The 26,239-nt window shown below is 38.4% G+C and overlaps 1 protein-coding gene and 1 long non-coding RNA gene across 8 annotated transcripts in view; both read left to right on the top strand.

Annotated features, from left to right (window-relative positions):
• ZNF385B (zinc finger protein 385B) overlaps nucleotides 1-26,239 on the top strand; it is a 420,705-nt gene that overhangs the window by 155,896 nt on the left and 238,570 nt on the right. The gene's annotated exons all lie outside the window — the stretch shown is intronic.
• LOC107973851 (uncharacterized) overlaps nucleotides 6,094-26,239 on the top strand; it is a 38,852-nt gene continuing 18,706 nt past the window's right edge. The window contains exons 1-5 of one of the 4 annotated variants that reach the window (XR_008546650.2): nucleotides 6,094-8,224; nucleotides 8,331-8,405; nucleotides 18,280-18,560; nucleotides 21,778-21,821; nucleotides 24,083-25,014. This is a non-coding gene — a long non-coding RNA (uncharacterized LOC107973851). Of the gene's footprint in view, nucleotides 8,225-8,330; nucleotides 8,406-18,279; nucleotides 18,561-21,777; nucleotides 25,015-26,239 lie in introns of those variants that run through there. The other 3 variants (XR_010149801.1, XR_001716338.4, XR_010149802.1) reach the window with 3 other exon arrangements.

The raw sequence follows: 26,239 nt of genomic DNA, 5'->3' as shown, positions 1-26,239 counted from the left end.
AAGAAGAAGCAAGTACTTTCTTCACAAGGCAGCAGGAGAGAGGAGAGCATGTGAAGGAGGAATTGTCAAACACTCACTATCAAGAGAACAGCATGGGGGAAACCACCCCTGTGATCCAATCACCTCCTACCAGGTCCCTCCCTTGACATGTGGGGATTCTAGGGGTTACAGTTTGAGATGAGATTTGGGTGGGGACACAGAGCCAAACCATATCAGCTTCAGTATCCAGTAAGGGCATGCACAATCTGCCTATTCTTAGGTGACCAATATGTAGCTAGTTCCACCTGTGGCCTCTGACCCCTGGACACCCTGGCCACCACTGCTCTTATTGAGATTCTGGAGCCTTGGCCTTCATCCTAGTCTAACGGGGTTGGTGCCTGCTATTCCTCTGCAGAAGGGGTAGTGGGCTGAACTTGAGGCTCCTTAGCGATCCACTGTTCTGGCTTGAGTTTCTGCCCCAGTCTGACCAGAACAGCATTAGGCTGTTTATCTATTTTCTCAGCAGGTGTCCCTGCCACTACCAGGTCATAACACATTTGTTGCCAGACCACCCTGGTGGATCCTTTAGCTGTCTCCTTTCCTTTGGCTCCTTTGTCTTTCTTGCTGGCAGCGCATACCCTGTGCCTATGCAGTTTCTCCATTTCCCCTAAGTTGGGGGTGCTTGGGCTGCCCAAGACACTGGCTGTCCTACCAGGGGACTTAGGATAGACACTGGTGAACTATACTATTGGTTGGGTGCCAACTAAGATAGTGTCTTTCATGCTGGCAGTGAAAAGCTCATTGGAGCTTGGTAATGCCCAGCATAGATAGCATGCTTCATCTCTAATTCTTGGAGGATGTCCTGCAATTCCTCCATAGTCTGTAATTACAAAGGAGACGTGAGGATGTTGCTCTCATTTGGCCAGGCTTCCTTGCAGCCCACAGCCACTCAGCTAAGAGGGGGATGGCTGGTCCTCATTATTGGCATCATAAAGGTGCTTCCTCAGGGCCAGGTGGTTTGTGATGGATGCCATTTTAACTCATCTTGAGTCTGGAGAGTATAATACTCTCCGCCCCCATGTCCCATAGATGGAGAAGCCACCACAATAGACTCTCTTCCCTTCTTCCTGAACCTATTTCGCAGCTCCACTAATTCCACAGGCGTGCAGTACTGCATTGTAGTGTGCTGCCGTCTTTTAGATGCGGGCAAGTCTTATGGGGTTACCGCCTGTAAGTGCAGCTGATCAGCTTTTATCTTGATGGTGACTACTGGATGTGCAGCTAGGACAGGAACCTTTATGGGCTCATCTCACCCCTCACTTTTCTCCCCACTGATAGCACACCATGGGGGTCCCAGGTATCTTGGGGTCCCAGGATGATTTAGTCATAATAGCCCTAACTCATTGGTGTGGGGGTCAGCAACCCTTCAAACAGGCTACCCAACAAGCCAGGGTCTCCATTTTGTCATCCCGTGTCCATAGGTGAGACAGCAAGGTCTCTGATGTTTCAGCCTGAGCTAATCTGGCATCTCTTTCTAGTCATAGCTCATCTTGTAACTGACCAATCCCCACCTATGCTGCAAGCTCAGCCTCAGTGACTGCTCAGAGTGCAGTCAAAAACAGCCAGTGAACCGCAGTTGCCACTGCTCAGGCATCTGACCCTTGCTCAGTCAGTTTCAACCCCTGTAACAGCTCTTTCTGAACCTTCAGTGTTTTCAGGGCATCCCTGTACTCATGCGGTGGGAACCAACCATCAAGGACAGCAGCTGTTGTCCTTGATGGATGGAAAGCGGGCAGAGACAGAGACCCACATAGACATGGATGGCCAGCCCAGGATTTGCCCCATGGATTTCCCCTTCCCCAATCCCATCATCTTGATGCTCATGGGATTTTCTCTGATGCCCTAGTTGTCATGTCAATTGTTATGCCAAACCCCTATTGACTTCAAATAGGGATGGCACCATGGTCAAGAGGACCCAGTGTTTATTGAGGGGACTTACATACAGGGGACTCCAGTGGCAGTGAGCTGGACAGGAGAACTGCTACCGCTTGTAAAAAACATGCAAGTTTATATGGCATTTTCACTTAGCATCCTCTCCCTAGCAAAACCTCTACAAAAACCTCTACCTGGCAACCTTCATTTAACCCAAAAAGGGGCCTTGATCCCTTGTACAGACTGAATTCCATGGGATCAACCAAGGTCTGGTATTCCCCGTAAAGAAGAAATGAGTCTCTGGGTTGGCCACTTCCAGATTTCTCTGCTTGGAATTGCAAACACACATTCTTTTTATACCATAGGGCCATTCTTAGGGTTAACCTATTGCTTTCAGGAGTATCTGCTATACAATGAAAGAATGCTGGAGGTAGGGACTAAAAGGAGGATTAGGAATCAATAGATAAGGAGAAAGGGGACAGAGAGAGGGAAGAACATGATCTATTTCAGTGGTCACCAAACTATAGCCTGTGTGCCAAACTCAACTCACTGCTTATGTATGTACATCAAGTTTATTGGAACAGACTTGCCTATTGGTTTAGTATTCATCCTCTGTGGCTGCTTTTGCACTAGAATGGCAGAATTGAGTAGTTGCAACAATAGGTTGGCAAAGCCTAAGATATTGCTCTCTGATCTGTTATAGACAAAGTGTGCTAACCCTTGGTCTGTTTCATCTTCTTCATTTCTCTTACTGAGGTCAAAGAACATACACAATGTCTAAGGGAAAAGAATAGGAAGATGAGGTAAAATAGAAAAGAGCAAAAGTTTCTAGGGGTTACCACAGCCCAGGGTGATCTTGAGAATAGACAGGTGAGGTGAAGTTGAGTCCCTGAAATTCCTCAAATTTTTCTTCAATAAAGGACCTGAGAGTATGAAATGGGCTGCCCATGTGGATGTTGAAATCATGTAGGATACTGATGGTTTTGTGGGTGGTGAGAAAGATGGTGAACCCAACACCAAAGTCTTGGAAACAAATGTTTGGTAAGTCTTTGGAAACCAGAAACAAGGAAGGATGGAAGAAGACATGGCCTGTTAACATAAACTGTGTTTACAGACACAGAGTGAGAACTAGTAGTCCTAAGATATAATTGAGGAGCAATGAGGACAGGAACCCACTCCTAGCCCAGAGATGAGTGGTACTCATTGAGAGGGGCCCAGGAGAGCAATGCCTTCAAAGATCTAGGCTTCCTTTGGGGCAGGAAGTGAAGGAAGACTTAAGGGCAGAGATGGAGGATAGTAGGGAGTTTTTTTGTTTTATTTTCTATGGAATGAGAATTCTGAAACAAAAAAATAGATTTATGAATGAGATACCTTCCATGGGTTTAGGCCAGGGGGAAAAAGGGGGGCAGAGCAGTATAGGTATGAGAATACAGGAAAGAATAGATAGCAGGTTGTGCTTCTGTATGGAGGTGACCAAGTGTTAGATAGCTGCAAGTATTCTAAGGAATTGGCATCAAGGATTGTCTGGTGGGCACAGAGGAATAGTCTGGTTTTATAAAAACACTGTACTCAAAAATGCCTGGAGGGATTGTACCATATGGTAATCCCAGCCAGCTGAGCAGGCAGGCCATGATATTAGTTAATTCCTACAATTCTAAGTTGGTGTTACACATTGACAACAGATCCTGGTGGAGAAGAAACTTTGGCGTCTTCAGAGTACCTTTGGCCCTGGCATCTGCTCATTGGTCAATAACTCTACCAAACACATGGCTGCTCAAGCTGGAAATCTTACAATCACCTGTACCTCCAGTCTACCTTCTTCATTTCTTTATATTTGATCTTCACATTCTCCCTGGATTCACTGTCATGGTGTCTTAGTAGGCCTTTCTTCTTTAGCCTAATCTCCCAGAGGTGTTTCCTTTTGTTACTCTCCAAAATGAAAAGTCTATTTTTTTCTTATCAAAGCCATACATGCTTCCTGTAAAATCAACTCAGATAACACAGAAGGTATAATAAAGAATGCAAAATTATCACAAATCCTACATCCTAGAGTTACTACTATTAACATTTTTCTATATGTCTTTACAGACTTTCTGTATGCAGATACATTTTTTAAAAATGTAGTAGAACCGTATTATATGAGCACTTTCTTAAAATTTATTATTTTCTAACAGTGGATTATCAAACTCTTTCTCTCAATAAATATTTATATCATTTTTAAAGCCAACAGTATTCTGGTATAGGGCTTTATCATGATTTATTATCCAATTCCATATCACTGGATTTGGTTTATATTTATTTCCTACTATGTATAAAAATATAATGAACATTCTTATACTAATGACTTTTATAAAACAAAAATCTGATCATGTCGTAGTTTCTTGCTCGAAATTCATCAGTGTCTCTCTAGCCTGTGACTTTGGGGATTAAATTCAATCACTTAGCATGACAGAAAAGGTCATTTATCATCTGACTTGGTCTGTTTCCAGCCTGATTTCTCAATACACCTCCACACCTGCCACTGTGGTCAGGAGCCCTGCTTAAGTGCCCATTAATACCTCCATCATGAGGCATTATCAATGTGTGTTTACAACTTCCCAGCTGCACTGTAAACTCTTTAAGGGACTATGTATTTTATCTCTGAGAATAGTTATATGTGGGCACTCAATATTTGTTTGGTTGCAAGAAAGGCAATGAATGCATGCACACATGTGTATTTTATTCCTTATTTCTCATTCTTCTTCCCTGGAGGTATTTTAACCAGTACTGTCTTTTTTATTATAGATTATGTTTTCTTATAATCTTGAATTTGCTCATTCTTTAGTTCATTCCATTTAACAAAAGCAGATCGAGCACCTACTATATACCAGACACTGTTATAGGTATTGAAAAGTAGTGAACAAAACCTCCTGGACCTGACATTTTAATGGGGAGACAGACAATATACAAGGTAAATAAATGACATATATACTATGTTAAAGAGTGATGAGTACTAAGGAAAGAAAATAAAGTAGGGAAGAGGGTTTTGAAGTGCGTGTATGTTGAAAGAGTGGGGTTGATAGTTAAGACAGGCTGGGAGGGCAAGTCTGTTTCCTTAAGGGAGGAAGCTAGTCATGTAGTTTCTGGGGAAGTGCATTCTAAGCTGAGAAAAGAGTTTAAGTGCTAAGGTCTTGAGGCAGGTGCATATCAGATAGGTTGGAGGAGTAGCAAAGAGGCTATTGGTGCTGCTTCAGAGAGAACTAGAGGGCGAGTAGATGAAGTCAGAGTGCAGACAGCAAGCCAGATGGCTATAGCATTGTTAGAACTTTGGCCTTTGCCCTGGCTAAAAAGAAGAGCCAAGGTTATAATATAACTTTCTTTTTAACAGAATCTTCCTGGCTACTGTGTTGAAAAGAGGCTGAAGGTGAACAGTTAGGCTGTTGCAATCATTCAGACAGAAGTTTTTGTTGTCAGAACGAAGATGGTGGCAGTGAGAGTGACAGTGAATGACTGAATTGTGGATTCCTTTTGAAGATGTTTGTTTATGATACTGACATGGGATGTGGGAGAAAGAGCAGAATCACAGATAACACCAAGAGTCTCCATCCCTCAAAACATAAAAACAATAAAAATTCTATTTACCGAGCAATTACTTATTTTTGCCCCATTGGCCTAATTTCAGACTCATACTTAACCAATGTTAACTATATTTAATGGAAATTGTCCCATAAAGAACTCTGGTTTTGAATACTTTTGTTTTTGTTTACGTGGTGTCACTGTAACCTATGGAGACTATTTTGGGTATGTGTATCTTACAGGAACCAGTCTCATTATTTGATAAGCATATCACATACAATACCCAAATCTAGTTTTGATATTTGTCATAAAATGTCTTGGACCATGGTGCTCTAGTAATACAATTTTCCTGAATTTTATAACTGCACTTGTTTAGCACGTGGATCGCTTTTCAATAAACGAGTCCAGATGACTCTAAATGAATTTATTGATAAAGCAAGCCTGCCTTTTACTCACAAATTTTCTAGTGACTATATTAATAATACTAATAGCTATAAATTGAAATAAAGTACATACAATAATCATTGTTTTCTATTTTGATTAAATTATTTTAAGCAGTCACAGAATTGCAAGTTTTAAAATACAGAGTAATATTAATAGATTTTCACTAGCATGTATTTTAAAATAATTTGGGTATGATTTATTTAGAAATACAAGATGAAAATCATCTTTTTTTAAAATTATCTAAATGTTAAAATACCCTGAAAACATTTTTTTATTATACTTTAAGTTTTAGGGTACATGTGCACAACGTGCAGGTTTGTTACATATGTATACATCTTAATTCAAGGAATGTCACTTTTAAAAAAATGAAAATGTGAAAAGTCTTTTGAAGCAGCAATCTGGTCTCTTTGGGCACTGCTAGATACAACGGGTATTTGTCTGCTTTCACTCACATTTCTTAGCTGAGGATTCATCTCTGGGAGGCTGAGGATGGAACAGACAGTTTATACTTGGATTAGTGCCCATTCCTTTCCACGGGATACCTTTATATGTGGAAGAGCTAGAGATGTACCTATTTTCTAGGTGTGACAGAATGGCTTCCAGTGGATTTTCAAATTTTGGCTTTAAAAACATTGTTGAGATGCCAGTTACTGAATTGAAATGTCCAAGGTACCCAGCAAAGGCACCTGAGGTGGCAGAAATCTCAGGCATGACTAACAAATGCCAGGCATTTCTGAGGAACAATATGCATGCTGTTCACTTCTTTAGAATATTTAAAAAATGATGAAATAAAAAATGAAAATAACTCACGTGTGGAAAATAATACTGACATTTTAAACTAATGCTTAAGTGTGTGATCTGGCATTTCTATGATTTTGGACAATGTCGGGGTGAACTTGGGTAAGCTTCTTAATATCTTTTTTGCTTTCTTTGCACTGTATATTAAATATGAATAATAATTGTTTCTACTACACAAGATTGTTGTGAAGATGAACAGTTTAGTTTCTAGCACACTGTAAATTCTCAGTAGTCATTAGTTATTATTGTCTAAGAATACAGTGGAACTCTTGAGTTTACCTATAAATTGCATCTTAAGAAGAATGTGTAGAAAGATGAGAAACAGAGAAAGAAAATAGCTCCGGGGAATCCTTACCCTGGCTATTTTTAGTGGATTGTTTTGTATTCATCACTGGGTGATATTCTTGCCAGAAGCCAGGTGGGGAGGATGTCTAACCTTCATGTGAGACTTTCAAAGTGTATGACTTATAAAATTTTCTATCAATATTAACAAAATATTAGACAATTAATAGTGGTTTGTATAGTAACGATTTTTAGTTCTGAAAAATAAACATGATATAGATGATACCAATGAGTGTTTTTTTGTTTTGTTTTTGTTTTTGTTTTGTTTTTTTGAGATGGAGTCTTGCTCTGTCGCTCAGGCTGGAGTGCAGTGGCACGATCTCGGCTCACTGCAAGCTCCGCCTTCCCGGTCAAGCGATTCTCTTGCCTCAGCCTCCCGAGTAGCTGCGACTACAAGCGCGTGCCACCACGTGCGGCTAATTTTTTTGTATTTTTAGTAGGGACGGGGTTTCACCGTGTTAACCAGGATGGTCTCGATCTCTTGTCCTCGTGATCCGCCTGCCTCAGCCTTCCAAAGCGTTGGGATTACAGGCGTGAGCCACCGGGCCTGGCCAATACCAATGAGCTTTATTGTAAAAATGGCACTCATGATTTACTCTGAAAATTGGGACACATTGTCTCTGCTTTATCATTTCCACCATTCTTGGAACTGAATTTATTCAGCATTCCACAAAGACGAATTGTCTTTCTTTGCTATAGCACTGTACTCTCTATCATCATCTCTGAGCGTCTCCAGGTTCTTTAGGTAAAGATATATAATCTGAAGATCAAAAGATGACATTAAAGAGAGCAACATTAAAGAAAGCAACATTTACGCAAGACCAGGGAGCCCCTGGCACATGGCATATTGATGTGGCAGTTTGGATTTGAGAATAAGGATGCAAAACCTAGAGTGAATGTATATGGTATATACTCAGGCATTGGAAAAGTTAGATGGAAAGGATTCCATACCATACGAGCGATGGAATGTGGATCCAGTGCAATAAACGTGACCTGTGAGGACACAGTCAGCAATTTGTTCATAATACAAGGGTACATTCTGAAGTCATGGGCTGCAGAACTTGAGGAGTTAGTACAGAGAAGGATCATTTAAGACAGATAGATATATGCTCCCTTCCATTCAGGGAAAGTCATTTGGATAAGGTGCTTTTTGGAGGCTTTTTTGATGAAAATGGTAACTTTTTTTTTTTTTTGGCAAGATCTGTTTTGTTTGTGTGTGTGTGTGTTTTTTTCTCTTTGTGTATGTTTTGAAAAACATGTTATTTAAATTTTCTCCTCAGTGAAGAGAGCAGGGAATGGGGAATTGTTATTTAATGGAGTGAGTTACAGTTTGAGAAAATGAAAAAGTTCTGAAGGTGAGTGGTGTCGATGATTGTATAACAATCTGACATTTATGAGCAACTCTTTCTTCCTCGTTTATTTCTTAAGTTAGTTTTTACTGCCAATTATTGAATTTCCCTGTTCATACACCATTTCTGGTATTCATCTACTCACAAATATATGCCATCAACCGCCAACAGAGGATACGTGATATGGAAGTATAGATGAACTCATATAAATATATAGCCACCTTTAGGGAAATTACACAAGAAACCTCCCTGCTCAAGTGGATCAGGGTTGTCATGTGGGTATCATGTCAAGTGGATCAGGGTGTCATGTACTGTTTATAGCCACACCCCCTACATATATTCTGCATCTTTTGTTGAAAGCAGGAATTATCCAATCATATAAGAAATTATTCTTTACTATTTACATATTTAATAATTGTGTAGTGAAAAACCCAAAATATATAACTGCTCTGTAACATCCACAATTATGTCTACAAATGGCATGTGTCACTAGTGCCAGCAATATTTCAACAAATGACTGTGTCAAATCATTGTTTCTAAAGTGCAAAACAGAAATACTAGAGCCCTTTGAGGATTTCTGCTTGAGTGTTATTCCAGCTTATGAGTGTATGTTTTGAGTGTACGTTATTTAAATTTTCTCCTCAATGAAGAGAGCAGGGAATGCAGAAATATTATTTAATGGAGTGAGTTTCAGTTTGAGAAAATGAAAAAGTTCTAGAGGTGAATGGTGGTGATGATTGTATAACAATATGAATATACTTAATGCCATTGCACTGTACATTTAAAAGTGGTTAAAATGGTAAATTTTATATATATATATTTTAACACAAAATTTTTAATTGTCTCCCAAAGAGCTTTCCAGCATATTTATAACATTATTTGATAATATCATTTTCCTTGAAATGACTTTAAATCCAATATGAATATGCAAGTAAAAAATGCATTAACAAAAAACATTTGTCAAACTTCAATAATGAAATTATTTAAATAAACTGGTCTTGGTATTGAGAAGAGAAACACTAAAACATTAGTTAGCTGGGATCAGAAGATGATCTTTTGATTTTATTCTTATCTTCATGACCTTGTAGTTTAATGTAATGGTTGCTAGCTTGACTGCAAAGTTTAGAGATGACTTTTTATTGACTTTAGTCAGAGAAGGAGATTATTCAATAAAAACCATAAACATTAAACTTCTGATATCTGGAAGTTGTATTAGATTGAATTTCTGGTATTATGTTCAGAATAAAGTGCTTTTATTATGATCACTCCTCTTTTCAACTCTATATATTTCCAGTTTAATGGCATAATAACAGTATGACTGGGATTTACCAGCCAGAGTTATAAATATGTAACATTCATTTCTAGGTAATATATTACACAATTCTTTTATGAAGAAGTAGTTGCCCTTGATTTAAAAATGGATATTTGATTTGAATAAATGATGCTGGAATTTATGGGATACTCTAAGTTATTCTGCCCTTTCAGATGCTGAAATGCTTTTTTGAGATGTCAGAGTTGGATAAATAATAATTGCCTTCTAGAATCTTCAGTATATATTATGGTTATTTTAAAACCCAGTTTAAAACCTTTGTGATAGAAATAATTTTTACCAGACCTATTGCTTTAACCGTGTTTTACTGAAAGATAGCTAGCTGTGTATTCTAATATTAAACTATGTTTCTTTCTGAAAGGACTCACTAAAAACTATCTTTTGTATATGTAAATGGTTATCTGGTTAGCATGTTCTTTTTTTTTTTAATTATACTTTAAGTTCTACAGTACATGTGCACAATGTGCAGGTTTGTTACATGTGCCATGTTGGTGTGCTGCACCCATTAACTCATCATTTACATTAGGTATATCTCCTAATGCTATCCCTCCTCCCTCACTCCACTCCACGTCAGGCCCTGGTGTATGATGCTCCCCACCCTGTGTCCAAGTGTTCTCATTGTTCAATTCCCACCTATGAGTGAGAACATGCCGTGTTTGGTTTTCTGTCCTTGCAATAGTTTGCTCAGAATGATGGTTTCCAGCTTCATCCATGTCCCTACAAAGGACATGAACTCATCCTTTTTTATGGCTGCATAGTATTCCATGGTGTATATGTGCCACATTTTCTTAATCCAGTCTATCAAGCATGTTCTTTTTAATGATTTCATTCCTTACAGAATTCAACTGTACAATTCCCACATTTACAAATTTCGTTTCCATTTACCAAAAAAAGGAAAAGAGCACATCCATTCTTTTGATTAGGATCATCTTAAAACAAGTAGGGATCAGATAGCACAGGCAGGGATCTTCCATTCCAATCTCCAGTTGGACTGTGGAGAAAGCCAAAAGCCTTAGCTTACTGTATTAGTCCATTCTCACATTGCTATAAGAACTGCCCGAGACTGTGTAATTTATAAAGGAAAAAGGTTTAACTGACTCACAGTTCAGCATGGCTGGGTAAGCCTCAGGAAACTCACAATCACAGTGGAAGGCGAAGGGGAAACAAGGCATCTTCTTCCCAAGGCAGCAGGAAGGAGAAGTGCATGACAGCACAGGAAAAACTACCATTTATAAAACCATCAGATCTCATGAGAGTTCACTCACTATCATGAGAACAGCAGTGGGGAGACAGCCCGCATAATCCAATCACTTTCCATCAGGTTCCTCCCTTAACACCTGGGGAATACAATTCAAGAGGAGGTTTGGGTGGGAACACAAAACAGTCATAGTCAGATGGACATAGGTAGTGGACCGAGTATGAATTTTACTTCACAAAATCAGTTGTCCAAAACAAAAAAGGCACATATGCTTATTTTCGTAAGCAAAATAAAATCAGACTTCAAGGGGTGGGGACACTTAATCCTAATTAACTGGAGGCTCCCACACCCTGAAGATCTCTGGAAAATACCAAATTCTTACACAGAGAAACTAGGGAATGGGAATGTTGTTTTGGTCTTTGATTATCACTGGTCCTTGCTGTGAGCTTCTGTCTGTGACCATGCCAAGCTTCGGCATTGTGGTTTGACTATTGTTGTCCCTTTCCATCTTTACGGGGCTGAATTAAGAATGGTAGATGGTCCCAGCATTGAGAATATTATAATTAACGTAAGAGTCATACTAAGCTTTCCAAACCTAGTATATCAATGTTGAGTTCTGTTGGATTTCAGGTAGTGATGCATAATACGTATGTTGATATGAAAATAGCTTCCTTCTATAGTTTTTTTAAATGCAAAGTTCTTGAAAAGTTTATTAAAACCAAACCTGGATTTGTGTGTACTCTAAGCACATGCTTAAGCTACCTGTTAGGTGGGCCAGTGCTGCTCATAGGTGTATTAAAAGTAGCCTAGGGGCTACTGTGCTTGGGAGTATCACTAAGTGACTACAAATTATTTCTTCTTATTTGAAGACATTTTCCTAGCCACTTCATTAGGATATATTGTTTTACTTGTGCTTTCAAAACAGTATTAGTATAGCCGTTAGAACTGGTCAGGCTTTCTCACCACCAGTCCTTCTCCAGAAGAGTGGAAAGAAAGTAGTTGGTCAGACACTTGGGTGAGGTTAGAGGTGAGTCAAAATGCATCCAAATTTGCCTAGGATGCAAAAAAAAAAAAAAAAAAAAAAGTCCCAGTTTGTACCTAGTGCCCCAGTATAATTTCTTTTCTTTTTAAACATATTTAGTGAAATATAATTTATGTGACATACAATTTTGTGTTTTTTAGTATATTCACAGATACATACGATCATCACCACAGTAAGTTTTACAATATTTTCATAACCTCAAAAAGAAACCCTGTACCCTTTACCTACCACCTGCTTATCCCCTACCTACACTCCCCACAACACCTTCAATGCTAAGGAAACACTGATCTTTCTGTCTCTATAGATTTTCCTATTCTGGACTTTCATATAAATGGATTAATACAGTGTCTGGTCTTTCGTGACTGACTTCTTTCACTTAGCATAAGGCTTTTAAGACCTAGCCATGTTGTGGCATGTATCCACACACCATTCCTTTTTATGGCTGGATACTATTCCATTGTATACATATACCACATTTTGTATACATATACCACATTTTGTTTATTCACTTGTCTGTTGATTGACATTTGGGTTGTTTCTACATTTTGGCTGTTATGAACAATGCCGCTGTAAACAATTGCGTACAAGCTTTTGTGTGTGTCTGTGGCTGCATCATTTTGCATTCACAGTAGTACTGCATGAGGGTTCCAATTCTCTATGTTCTCATGAAAACTTATTATTTGACTTATTAATTCTGGGCATCTGGGTGTAAAGTGATATCTCATTGTGGTTTTCATTTGCATTTCCCTAATGACTAACCAGGTCAAACATTTTTAAAGTGTGCTTTTTGGCCTTTTATATATCTTCCTTGGGGAAATATCTGTTTAAATCTCTCTCCCATTTTCCAATTGTACTTTTTGGTTTTTTTATTCTTGAGTTATAATAAATATATAATATCTTTATATATTCTAGATACAAGTTTCTTTCAGTTATATAATTTAAATATATTTTTTCCCATTCTGTGAGTTGTCTTTTCACTTTCTTGATGGTGTCATTTGAGGCACAGCATTGTTTAGTTTTGATGAAGTCCAGTTTATCTATTTTTTTCTTTTGTTGCTCATATTTTTGGTATCATATCTAAAAATCCTTTACCAAATTCAAAAATTCATGAAAATGTACCCCTATGTTTTCTTATAATAGTCTTCTAGTTTTAGTTCTTACATTTAGGTTTTTGTTCCATTTTGAAATTTTTAAATATGATTTAAGTGAGTATAATTATTAATAGCATTTCTTTCTACTCCCTAAAGTGTCGCTGGTTGTGTGGTAAATTATATGGTCACCCTAATTAGCAGTGCAGTCAATGAAGTACAGTAAAACTCCCTGATCTATGATGATATCATAACTCTAGTTGTAATCTCAAGAGCATCATATTCTAATGCAGTTTACCAACTCAAATTAACCACATATAAAAGTAAGAGTCATATGACACTAAGGAAATATAGAGAAAACCATTTTTATAACAGATAGAATGCATCAGAGGGTAAGAAGAGAAACCAAGGCTCACAGACGTCCTCCTTCTTCTTTTTCTTCTTCTCCTCCTCCTCCTCCTCTTCTTTCTTTTTTCTTTTTTCTTTTTTGAGATGGAGTCTCACTCTGTCACCCAGGCTGGAGTGCAGTGGTGCAATCTCGGCTCACTGCAACCTCCACCTCCCAGGTTCAAGAGATTCTCCTGCCTCAGCCTCCCGAGTAGCTGGGACTACAGGCCCACACCATCACACTGGCTAATTTTTGTATTTTTTAGTAGAGATGGGGTTTTGCCATGTTGGCCAGGCTGGTCTTGAACTCCTGACCTCAAATGATCTGCCTACCTTGACCTCCCAAAGTGCTGGGATTACAGGCATGAGCCACATTGCCCAGCCCAGATGTCTTCTTTCAAAAGCCTATAACTACACTTTAAAGCCTCAAAGTCCAATCCCTTTTTTATTCCTAGAATATTGTATTCAATTTTTGCTGTTGAAACAGTGTGGCTATGTGTCAACATGCTCAGTAGGGTGTCTATTAACTTTAAAATGTCAGTTTAAAGGCAATTTTGTATTTTCTTTTAAGTAATTTAAATATATTTTACAAGTGAATTTCATAATTTGCTGGAATTAGTGACTAATAGTTACACAGCTAACTTTAGTGATATAAATCCGCAGTCAAAAAAAAAAAAAGCGTAATGCAGCTAAGCTGAGGGCTATTCCAAATTCTAGATGTGTCATCTCTCTACCAGTTCTAAGGATATCAGCTTCATTGTCCTAACTATATAACTCCACTGAATGAATTACAGTATTGAAGTTTAGACCTGATAAACAATCTACATGGCTATGAATTGGTTATCAGGTCAACTTAGTTATGAGTTAACGATGGCGTGTGGTAAACTCCTGTTTAGAATTTAATGACAATAATAAATTTAAATATTTAAGAAATGTTTCCCCATTTCTAACATATAGTTTAAAACAGATAAAGTTCTATATTTGAAGATAAATGAGTCTATTAATCATTGTATTAGTATTTTCAGGCTTCATATAAAATTGGGTCACATACTTTTGATGACATTGCTCTGATTGTAAGAAAAAATGTGTTTTTATTTTTGATTCTGCAAACTTGAGTTATTTAAGGATTTAGTCTAGAGCAGAATTCTTTTTCTGTCTTTTGGTATAAAATCCAAAGATTAATATTACAATCAGACAAACATCTGATTATTTCACATTTGCTTGACTTTGTCCCCTGGGGCTGAAGGAGATGGAGGGACCAAATGTGTAATTTACCAAGACAGGCAGTTATTGCTTTCTTGGTTCTGTCAATCTGTTCGTACCGGTGATTATTTCATAAAAAGTATTTTGAATGATGTTACATGTTTATCAGTTTCAGGAACAGCTCTCTGGAGCAGGACACCAATGTCAAAAAAACGTAGCCAATGAAACTCTGGATTTTTTAAATTAGTTATCGAACTCTAAGAACTTTGAAATTATGTTTTTAAGTTATTCTTTAAACATTTCTGTGTCAGAAATAATTCATTATTGCATTATTCTCTCCATTTTTATATTGGGTCTATTTATTTGGCCCTGTCAGACAGCCAGTAGGAATAGAAGATCATAATTCATATTTCTCTATTCATATATTTAGAGAATAGTGTTACAGATATTGAGACATGGTGGCCATGTTTCTGCCCCCTTCTCCCTTCAGTCATTCAGCATCCCACCTGATTAACTAAAAGAGTATAACTCACAAAAGGAACATGTGTGGTGGGTTAGATGAGAATTGCTAACATAAGTGAGCCTCTCTTCTTTAAATGAGTGTGCGTTATCCTGAGAGTTGGTAGAAACAAGGTTAGGAGCCATTGCTCCTGGGATAGGCTAATAAATATGGACCAAATTATACACTTCTGATCTCTTAGAAAAATATGAAAAAATTGTGCCTGACTAGAGTTGTTCTAAATCAGTGCTTCTCAAACTTAAAAAGGCAAGCTCTGATTTAATAGTTCTTGAGTGAAGTCCAAGATTGCATTTTCTAACAAACTTCCAGGAGATAGACACTGCTGGTGCAGCGACCACACCGAGTAGCCAGGGTCTATGAGGTCCAGGTTTGCAGTGGTCCCCTTAGGGTACTGGAGTTGAAAGGTGAAATGACAGTGCCTGCTGCAGGAGGAGGCAAGTACTTGCTCCTGTGAACAGAAGGGGCAAGGAGGAAGCTCCAGCAAGCACTGAGGGAGAGGCACTAACCATGGAAGAGTGATGAGTCAGAATCCCTGCAAAATCTTCACCAATGAGAGCAGACTTCTTTTGAGAGATGGTCTCTCAGAAAGTTGCTAATATTTGGAGAGGTAAATGAGAAACATTATTTACACAGTGGCATGAAAGACAACTTTAGCAACCAGCTTCTGAGTGAAATACAGGAAATTGGCATATCAAAGTGCAGTAATACATGTGAAAGCACTTTGTGAAACGTAAAGTGCTACTCAAATATAGCGCACTTATCATTAATCTAATAGCCTTGGGCAAATCAACTGACATGGGGTTGGGGAGGTCACATCAAGATTATCTATAAGGGATACTGAGGAAAAAGGGGATTTGGAGCAGTAATGAACAGCTAGTTTTAAAGTCCACGTAGAGAATGGAGGAGTGGGAAGGATACATGTGGTGACAAGATCTTTTGCTTGGGGAAGAACTGGAACCAGGGAGCTATAAGGGACCTTAAATGTCTCTTGAGGCAGATCGCACACTTTATATGTGAGCAAACTGAGGTCCAGGAAAGCTAAATTATGTGCACAAAATGACTCAGCAAGTGGGGAGCAGAGCAGTGACCCACCCCTTCAGCACTTGGAGATAGAGAGCAGAATGATGGGTCACCAGAGGCCAGGGGTAGAGGGGTAAGAAGGGATGTGGTGAGTGGGTACACAAATACAGTTAGATAGAAGGAATAAGATCTAGTGTTTGGTAGTACAATAAGGTGACTATGGTTAATAATAATTTATTGCATATTTCAAAATAACTAAAAGAGTGGAATTGGAATGTTCCTACCACAAAGATATAATAAATGCTTGAGGAGATGGATACCCAAGTTAGCCTGATTTGACCATTACACATTGTATGCTTGCATTAAAATATCACATGTATACCATAAATATGTACAACTATTATGTATTCATAATAATTTTAAAAATATTTTTTCAAAAAAATATAAAACATTTTAAAAACAATAAGATACCCAGTTAAACTTGAATTTCAGATAAACAAAAATAATTTTTAGTTTAAATGTGTCCAATGAACACCTCTCATAAGGCCCAGTATATGTGATATACTGAAAAATTACTTGTTTTTGCTCTGAAATTCACATTTAGTTGGACATCCTATATTTTACCTGGCAATACTAGACTCATTGAAACTTCAGTACTTTTTAGTAAGTAGAGATATGCGATGAGGAAAATAAATTTCTTGAGCTGCTATTCACCTTGTATTTAGGATACAACTTTCATCAGGATGTGAGGTTCTGTGTGTTTTTGTTCCTCGGAGTTTCTCCAGGATCTAGATCACTCATAGCATTTGGTAAATATTTATTGAATGAGGCAGTGAAATGGTAATGGTTAAAATATTGTGGCATGCAGGATGCTTAACATAATAAACAACAGAACTGACATTTAGATATTTCTTCTTAAAGAATATTCTCTGGGGCTCATATTTCATTTTTTTTTTATCAGAGCAGATCTTGGGTGAACTTCTCAAGAATGTTCACTGTAACATAAATGATACAAAGGATAGATTTTGAAAATGAACTTTTGAGTTCATTTTCATAGGGTTTGAAAGTTCTGGATGACTAGTTTATTAGAATTACAAGATTAATTCTTAGGACTTTAATTGATTAATAACCTAAGGATTTAAGATGTGGCATATAGCACAAATCAATGTGATTTGGGATGTACTTCTAAAAAGAAAAAACAAAACAGTTCAGAACTCATTTTTCACCAAAGGGAAACATGACAGAGGTGCTGATAGCTGGAGCCTTGTCACTGCCTCCCTGCCAGCAAGGTAGGTGCAGATGGAGTAGATCAGAGTCATCTTCACCTTCCTCTAGATCTAAATCAGTGTTCAGGAAACTGATCGAGTGCACCCAGATTCAAGCACCTTTGATAAAACCATAATCTTGTAAGAATTCTTAAACTGAGACTTGTGGCAGAAAAGGATTTGGTGAAGTGCACGAATAATTACAACTGTCATTTGTTAAGGATTTACTGTGAGCAAGCATGATTTCATTTAATTTCATAAGAATCCTGCGAAGAAGGTGTGACCCCATATTTCAGATGAGAAAACTGAGGCATAGAAAAATGAAGTGACTTGACATAGTAAGTGGTGAAAATGGAATTTGACCGTAAGTTTCTTTCTATGCTACAACACTGCATATCAACTAATTCTTAGAATAACACAGTCCTGCAAAATATTGCCTTATTTTTATAAAATCAGCAATTGAACACAATTACAATTGGCCCTTGAACAGCATGATTTTGAACTGCATGGTCCACTTATACATGGCTTTTTCCAACCAAATGCAGATCAAAATACAGTATTAATGGGATATAAAACCTGCATATGAGGAGGACCAACTTTCCTTATATACAAGTTCTGCAGGGCCAACTGTGAGACTTGAGTATGCACAGACATGAATGGTCCTGGAAGCAATCCCCTATTTATACTGAGGGACTACTGTACAAGTAGATCACTTTTCTGTGAAGCTAGCTCGGAGTTCACATGAAGATAATAAGCATCCTCTAACCCAAGGTCATCAGTCCAGTATCTCAGTTCTCTCTCTTTTTTTTCCCCTCTGTCATCTCTAGGAAGGCGACACACTCCCTCTGCATTTTCTCATTGTGCCGTTATCATCTTACCTGGGTCTATCAGCTGGTGCCTGGGCAAGCAACAGATGGTATATTCAAATAGAGTAATTGAAGAGAGTTTAATGAAGTTAATATTTTCTAAGGTATGGGCAGAGTTAGGAGAACCAATGGAAGAGTGAAGAACCAGAGACTAGCAATGCTGGAATCAATTATTGTTCCTAGACTCTGACGTTACTAGAAGACAAAGAGAGCTTTAGCTATAGGAGAGAGACAACCAACAGGTAAGGAGCTGCTGTCTTCCAGGAAAGGATACAGCTAATTCATTGACATCAGGAAAGTGTAGAACCAAAGTCTGGGATAAAAACAAATAAACACACACACACACACACACACACACACACACACACACACACACGCCCCTGCCCTCACGCTCTTCTTCATGTAGTCTTGTCTTTTGCTGGTGGCTAACATTAACGGAACTCAATGAGAAACCAGAGCAGAAAGGAGGCACTGATGTAGTCAGTCTCCTGGGCACAGTGCAGGGTGAGGAATGGGGAATATTCGATCTAGAAGGGCAAATGGAAAATATCCATTGCATAGAGCTTCACTGCCATGGTCCTGTAGACCAATAAACTTACCTTCCTTTCTCCTACACTCTTGTTTTCCATGTTCCCTTCCTTTTCTCTCCCAAGTTCTCTCTCCTGCAGTTGTCCCTCCGTGCGCTGCTCTGCACGAGGGCCATTAGTGCTCTGTCCTTCACTTAAGTGATGTTAGCCCAATACTGGACTGAGTGTCCACAAAGCTTCAGGTTCTTTCCAACTCTGTTCTTAAGTCCATGCAGAGATGCATATGCATATGCTGTGGCAGTTCTCACTAGGAGCCCCCTCCACCATCACCTAATTCCTTGGTTCTCGGCTTTTACCCGTAAAGCTTTTCTTCCTTGTCATAACCATTGGCAGACTGTTTATCTGCCTCAGCATACCCTAGAGTGTTAGAGTCCTAAAGGTGTTTCCCTCCAATAGCCACACTCCTAGGAAATTAAGTAGACTCTGTCTCCATGGCAGTCCTGATTTCCTACATTTCATTTTAAAACTACATTTATTTTATTATGCACTGAAGTATAATTATTGACACATCATCCTCTAAATATAGATCTCACTGAGGTTAGAGGCAATGTCATACACATCTGCTCATCACCAAAAGCCCAGGAAGAGTTCTCTTCCCATACAAATATTCAACATATTTCTTTAGGTTGATTGTTACAATAAATGCAAGAATTCAGAATGATAATATATTTTTAAAACCTAGTCTTTTTAAATAATTGACGATAAAATTGTATGTATTTATCATGGTTACCAGGGTCTAGGGCAATTGGTAGGGGTTGGGAAGATGTTGGTCAAAGTATACAAAATTTCAGTTACAGAGGAGGAGTAAATTCAAGACATCTATTGTACAACATGGTAACTACAATTAATAACAATGTATTGTATCCTCAAAAAATGCTAGAGGGTCGATATTAAGTGTCCTGTGACATTTCTGTCCCAGGAACAGTGGAAGTCCCTCTGCCTTTAACTTATTGCCCAGTAGTATCCAGGACACATTTGGCACAGCCTCAGAGCATTGGCACTCAAAGGAGATAGTTCAACAATGAAAGGCTTGTCTTTCTTCTTTCTTTCTGTTTTTGTTGTTGTTGTTGTTTTGCAGGGGGACAGGGTGGGGTTGTGGGGTGGTCTCACTTTGTTGCCCAGGCTGGTCTTGAACTTCTGGGCTCAAGAGATCCTCTCGCCTCAGCCTCCCAAGTAGCTGAGATTTCAGATGGGAACTACTGCGCCTGGAAGCTCTTTTTAAAAATAAAGGTTTTTACTTACTTTCCTTGAATATTCTGAAAAGGATCCATAACCCCCCACTCCAAACTTTGTACTTCCCTAAACTTCTGTGTACATCCCTTAAATCCTTAGGCATCTTTTCTCTAATTGTCCCCAAGCCCCTTCCCCACCTCTAACTCATATACCTGCTTTCTTTCTACTCTTCCGTCTTTCTTTCATTTCTAGACCACAGAAGTCCTGGAGAACTTGCCAGGCAACAAAACCCTCCTTGAGGGCAGAAAAGGGACAGAAACTGAGCTGGCAGAGTCAGAGTCCCAGTTTGTAGCTAGAGGATTAGAAAGACCACCCTAATGTTCAAACCAAATCTATGGGGTAGATGGTACTATCTCCAGCTTATAAATGAAGAAGTTGAAATACAGAGCCATGATTTGAACTAATTATGACTCCAGTATGTGCCATTTTCATGAATAATAGCAATATAGTAGCTTCTAGTAATTGAACAAATACTTTCACTAGTCCTGTGCTATCATGCATGTTTCATTTTAAATTTTCACATAAACCCCATGAGGTAGTAGTATTGTTACTACTATTTTATGCATGAAGATACTAAGGTATGGAAAAATTTTGACACTTTGTTGGCCACACAGATGGTGTGCTTCAGAGCCACAACTTGAACTAAGGCCTATCTTACTCCAGATCTGACTCCAAATCACTGCTCAATGTTCCCATGATACCCGCTTTATGATATTACATACTAGGAACATAGGGATAATATAGTAGCTCCTTTTTCATCCCCTGGATAATTCTAGATAATTCACTGGGGTTGGGGGATATTTTTAAGAGGTGAGAAAAAATCAGTGTGGTAGGTCCTACTGAGCTATAGCTTGAAGTAATGCAAGCCAGTTAGTCATACAACAAAGTCCATGCCCATAATTGAAATAGAGAAATTTGGAGTTTATAATGTGAATGAAGAGAATCAGAAATAGCAGATGAGTCTGTGGACCTGGAACTAGAAGAAAAATTACAAAATGTAGATTCCTCAAGTTGATGTTTATCAGTTAGCCCATTCTCAGATTTGGAAGAGGTTGAAGATTCACAATATTCCTTTAAAGATCATCTAGTAATAGTCGTCTTCCCCCTGGAGAGTTTCCCAGTTGTGTGGATCATTTCCTCCATGATTGGCTCCTGTTTTGTGCTGGACTGCACTCAAGCACCCATGGGTATTCTTGACAGCTCTTAGTCACACCAAATAATATCAGAGTAGAAGGTAAGGAAGTATACTGCTTTCAGTTGAAAATGTGGCTGTGATAATTTTGTGGAAGATGAGTCATGACACTGAAATTAGCCTACTAATTCTGAAGTGAATAAAATATGAAGATATTTTGAAAAAAAAAACAGTACAAATTTTGGCTAGGCTAGTCAGTTACCTCGAGAGAATTGACACACACACAAAAGTTGTGAAATAAATCTCAGGAGCCCACAGATGAACTGTGCTGTAGAGTTCAGGTAATTTTCTAAGATATGTATTTCTAAACAAAATTTCAATTTTTTTAGTTGAAAGGTATTCAGTTTTTAGTAGATTAAGATAATTTTTAGTGTTAAAATAGAAATACTTTTTAGCTGATTTCTCACAAGATTCATGGAGCATTCAGGTTTTCTCTCCTGATTTTAGGAGCGAAGAGGTTGAAGGAACCATGCTTTTGGGATCATGGAAAGGTATACTAAATCATAAACTCAAAACATTGTCCTAACTGCCGACCAGTCATTCACATTGTTTACCCTTCTGCCTGTCCTACCACCTAACTTTACAGGTGAAGGAAGTGAGACTCAGGAACATAGTGTATAAAAGAGCACATGGTAGAACCCAGATCTCCTTCAGCCTTCCTTTCCCCAAGCCAATTTCTAATGTAAATCCTCCCCTTTCCAGGCTAACGTCTCTTTTCAATGTCAATTTTATTGAATTTTTATAACATCGTAGGCACTGTGGCAAGCACTTGGAATATAGAGAGCATGGAGTGCTCCTGAAGCTCACAATATGGGGCAGTTTTTTTTAAGAACAGCCCAAAGACCACAGCTCAGTGACACTGGGGCTGCTTATAATATAGAGGCCTAAGGAATCAGCACCTATGGAGAGGTTGTCCCTCACTACAGCTGTTAAAGGGGACACAGCAACATGAACAACTGATGCTTTATTAGTGCTCAAATAAAGGGAGGGAAATATGTTTATATAAATGGATTTGTAAACTCTTCCTGTCACGTTAGCTGAAGGTTTTTTTATGACCCTTGATTCAGGTGGGCAAATGAAAGAAAGCATGTGTCTGAAAGGAGCAGTGGTGCTGAAAGGGAAGAAGGGAAAATAGAGAGGAGGTGGTCTCCACTCCCTTCCCAATTAATAGAAGGCAGCCAGGTCAGAGCCTTCCATATCATCTTTACACTGGGTCTTATTGGCCTTTGATGCCAGCTAATGTGGAACATATATGTGATGGTGTGTGTAGTCCATCCTGGTTATCAACTTTTTATTAGGAATCTACCAGACCTATCTTTGCTAAATATGGTTTGCTCTTCAAAATCATGTAATGTTTAGCATCAGAGGGTGATTAAGTTTTAGGTACACAGGCTAAGCCTAGCAAATGAGAAGTGGGAACTGACTTGTTTTATTTTTTTTTTTTTAGCACTTTCTGTGTCAGGCCCTGTGCTGGGCACTTAAAATGTAGCATTTATCAATAGGCAGTAAAAAATTGTGCTGTCTGTACAGTCAGGATGATAGCAGTTACTATACTCCATCTATAGTCCATGAATGGGTATTGACTTCCATTTCTCCATCCTAATGATTATATAACTATTGCACTTTTAATTAGGAGGGCAATGATGCTGATACCAAGAAATTCAATGCAATGAACTTTTTATTATTAGAGATAAAAATTAAACCTCAATTCCTTTGGCCTTTTAATTGTTAACTATGGAATCAGTCAAATGTGGAGGCTGAAGAAGCATCAAGGGATAATGTAATTGCAACACTTCAAACAATTGTATCTGTCTGGAGAATGAAGATTGATGATCTGGAAAATAGATCTCATTGTTTCAGTAGTAGAATTATGGGTTTTGCCAGTGGCTATTAAGAGAGCCTCTCTAAGAAACTTTTTACCGAAAGAAAAAAAGTGATACTTGTTAAATGAAGAAAATTTAATTCAGCCACTTTTCATTAAGCAAGGCCAGAAACTCTAATTCCCAAGTTCATAGTTGATGAAAGGCCCCAACGCAGTAATTACCCATTTTTCAAGTTTCTTGATAGAAAACTCTTCAATTAGATATAGACAAGGGGAAAATTATAGTATAAGGCAGAGTATTTTGTCCTTTCTAAAGAGCACTAGGAAAATACAGACAAATCTAACAACGTTAAGACATAATTATTTTAAATAAGTTAAGCACTTTGAATTATCTTAAAAGATGTTATATTACTTTCAGTATTGCTATTTCACTTAAAGTGCCTAAAATTTTAGCTCAGAAAGTAAACTTGCATTCAGTGTTCATGTATGTTTCCTAAATCCTCGGAGAGGGTAGGTTGCCTTGGGTGTCTTTGGACATTCCTTGGGGAAATAGGTTATTGTGGATGAACTAGGTAGGGTTTGCTGTTCAAAGTCCCAGTGAATGTTGGAAGTGTGATTCAGTATGTCACGATGTTAGGAATATTGATTAGTTGTCTCACTTGTTGGTTCTAATATCACTTGACAAGCATCATTTGCACGATAATGATTTTTTTCTTCCTTCCTCATTCATAAATAAGGTAGATGTGAGTGTAAATTATTGACTTGGTATAAGCCTATGGACAATCATGGATTAATATGTGTAAGAGGAAATGCCTTCCTCTTTGTTAAACCACATAATGGTAGCACATGAATATTTTATTTTACCTTTTTGAAGTGAAACAAGTTTAGAAGGTGAGTTTAGGTAACCTAAGGCTTTCTTGTTTTCTTTAGGAGATAGTGTTTCTTGTTATTTGCTACTAACCAGAGAATGAAGATGGAATTGTTTACCTCAACAGGATAAAATGAAAACCACTCCGACTGTGGTTCACCAACAAGCTAAACTCTGAGTACAAATATGTCCAGGAATTATTTCTAATGTGAACACAAAGGCGATTCAGAACACACATTGAGAATGATTAGAAATAGTCACTGATATTCTTTATGATTTTGATATGCTAACGGAGGCTCCTGATAGCAGATTGTGAATTTAAATGGGAGGTTTCTAAAATCTCAGTCTTGAAAACTAAATTGTATGTGCTCATTATTATTAGACGGCTCCAAGGTCCATCTTTCAGAAATGAGAAAAAACTACTTTACCTTAAATTTATAACGTTTCTTATTTTAAAGTAAAAAAAAATTAATATGAGAATAGTGCTAAAATATGATGAAATTGGGGAATCAGGGAAAATTGAAAACAGAAAAAAACAAATTTAAGCCCTTAACACAGTTTGTTCAGGGCATTTGAGATAAAGTTGCCAATGACATGGTTAGAAAACAAACAAACAAACATAAATGTTTTCTATGGTAACAATAATGCAGTTTTGTTGTTATAAAACATTTCAAGGCCAGGCACGGTGGCTCACGCCTGTAATCCTAGCACTTTGGGAGGCCGAGGCGGGTGGATCACCTGATGTCAGGAGTTCGAGACTAGCCTAGCCAACATGGTAAAACCCCGTCTGTACTAAAAATACAAAAATTAGCCGGGTATTATGGCAGGCACCTGTAATCCCAGCTACTCGGGAGACTGAGGCAGGAGAATCACTTGAACCCGGGAGGCAGATGTTACAGTGAGCTGAGACTGCGCCATTGCACCCCAGCCTGGGCAACAAGAGATAAACGCCATCTAAAAAAAAAAAAAAAAAAAAAAAAAAAAAATTCAAAAATGTAAACATGAAACCCCAACAACGGTCCTACTGTGCTTCTTACACACCACTCAGAGATAGCCACTCTTAGCTCCTTTTTTTCTTTTTTGAGACACTCTGTTGCCCAGGCTGGAGTGCAGTGCCATGATCTCGACTCACTGAAACCTCCACCTCCCAGGTTCAAGTGATTCTCGTGCCTCAGCCTCCTGAGTAGCTGCGATTACAGGTGCCAGCTACCACATCCAGCTAAATTTTTTTGTATTTTTAGTAGAGACAGGGTTTCACCATGTTGGCCAGGCTGGTTTCGAACTCCTGACCTCAGGTGATCCGCCCGCCTCGGCCTCCCAAAGTGCTGGGATAACAGGTGTGAGCCACCGGCGCCTGGCCTGGTGTTTCTCATCTTAACTTTATGTGTGACTGTGGGGGACTTTTTTTAATTGTACCTAATATTTGGCAGGTACTTTCTGTCCCATCTAATTATTTGCTATTATTGGTTTATATTACGTCATTAAAACACATTCAAAAAGAGAAACTGAGAGAGAAGGAAGCTGGGAATTTGCATAGCCAGGCTGCTCCTCTACCAGCTAAAGGGATGACTGTGCTTCCTGACCAGGAACGCTTAACCTACAGTACACAAGCTGTGATCTCAGCTGTGAAGTGCAGAGACCCGAAGTATGGATTCAACCTCATGGGGCAGTGAAGTCAATTTTTAAAAAATGTCTGTGTGTGTATGTGTGTGTGTGTGTGTGTGTGTACTTATATATCACATACATACAAATGTAAGAGGATTGGAGACCTCAATCCTCGGATGAGGATAGTGGGTTTATTTTCTTCTTGGATTCAGGAGGAATAAAAACTCAGTGAAACTATCACAAACCCAATGCTAGGAAGGAGATTACACAGGCCTGTGCCGTAATCAGTCTAAATTCTGTTACATAAATTTGTTCAGAGACAGAGTTAAACCACAGTGAGAAGGCAAAAGTCATCTGAATGTGGTAAGTGAACAAGGAAATGATTGCCAGGATTTTGGGATCAGAACATAAAGGAACAGAAAGAAGGCATAAAAGAGATCAGTTTTAAAAATAATTTGAGAAAAGGATATTTACTTTGCAGTTATAACAGGAACAGTAGGAAATAGAAGCTAGGAGGACACGTAGACCCAGCAAATCCTGTTTGCCCTGCATGTGGAAATAGAGGGAAAGATCTTAAATACAGCAGAGCATAAATTCAAAAATTGCATTCTGGA

Source organism: Pan troglodytes, chromosome 13 (genome assembly GCF_028858775.2).
Source record: "Pan troglodytes isolate AG18354 chromosome 13, NHGRI_mPanTro3-v2.0_pri, whole genome shotgun sequence".
Taxonomy (NCBI): Eukaryota; Metazoa; Chordata; class Mammalia; order Primates; family Hominidae; genus Pan; species Pan troglodytes.
This window is presented reverse-complemented; position numbering and strand designations above follow the sequence as displayed.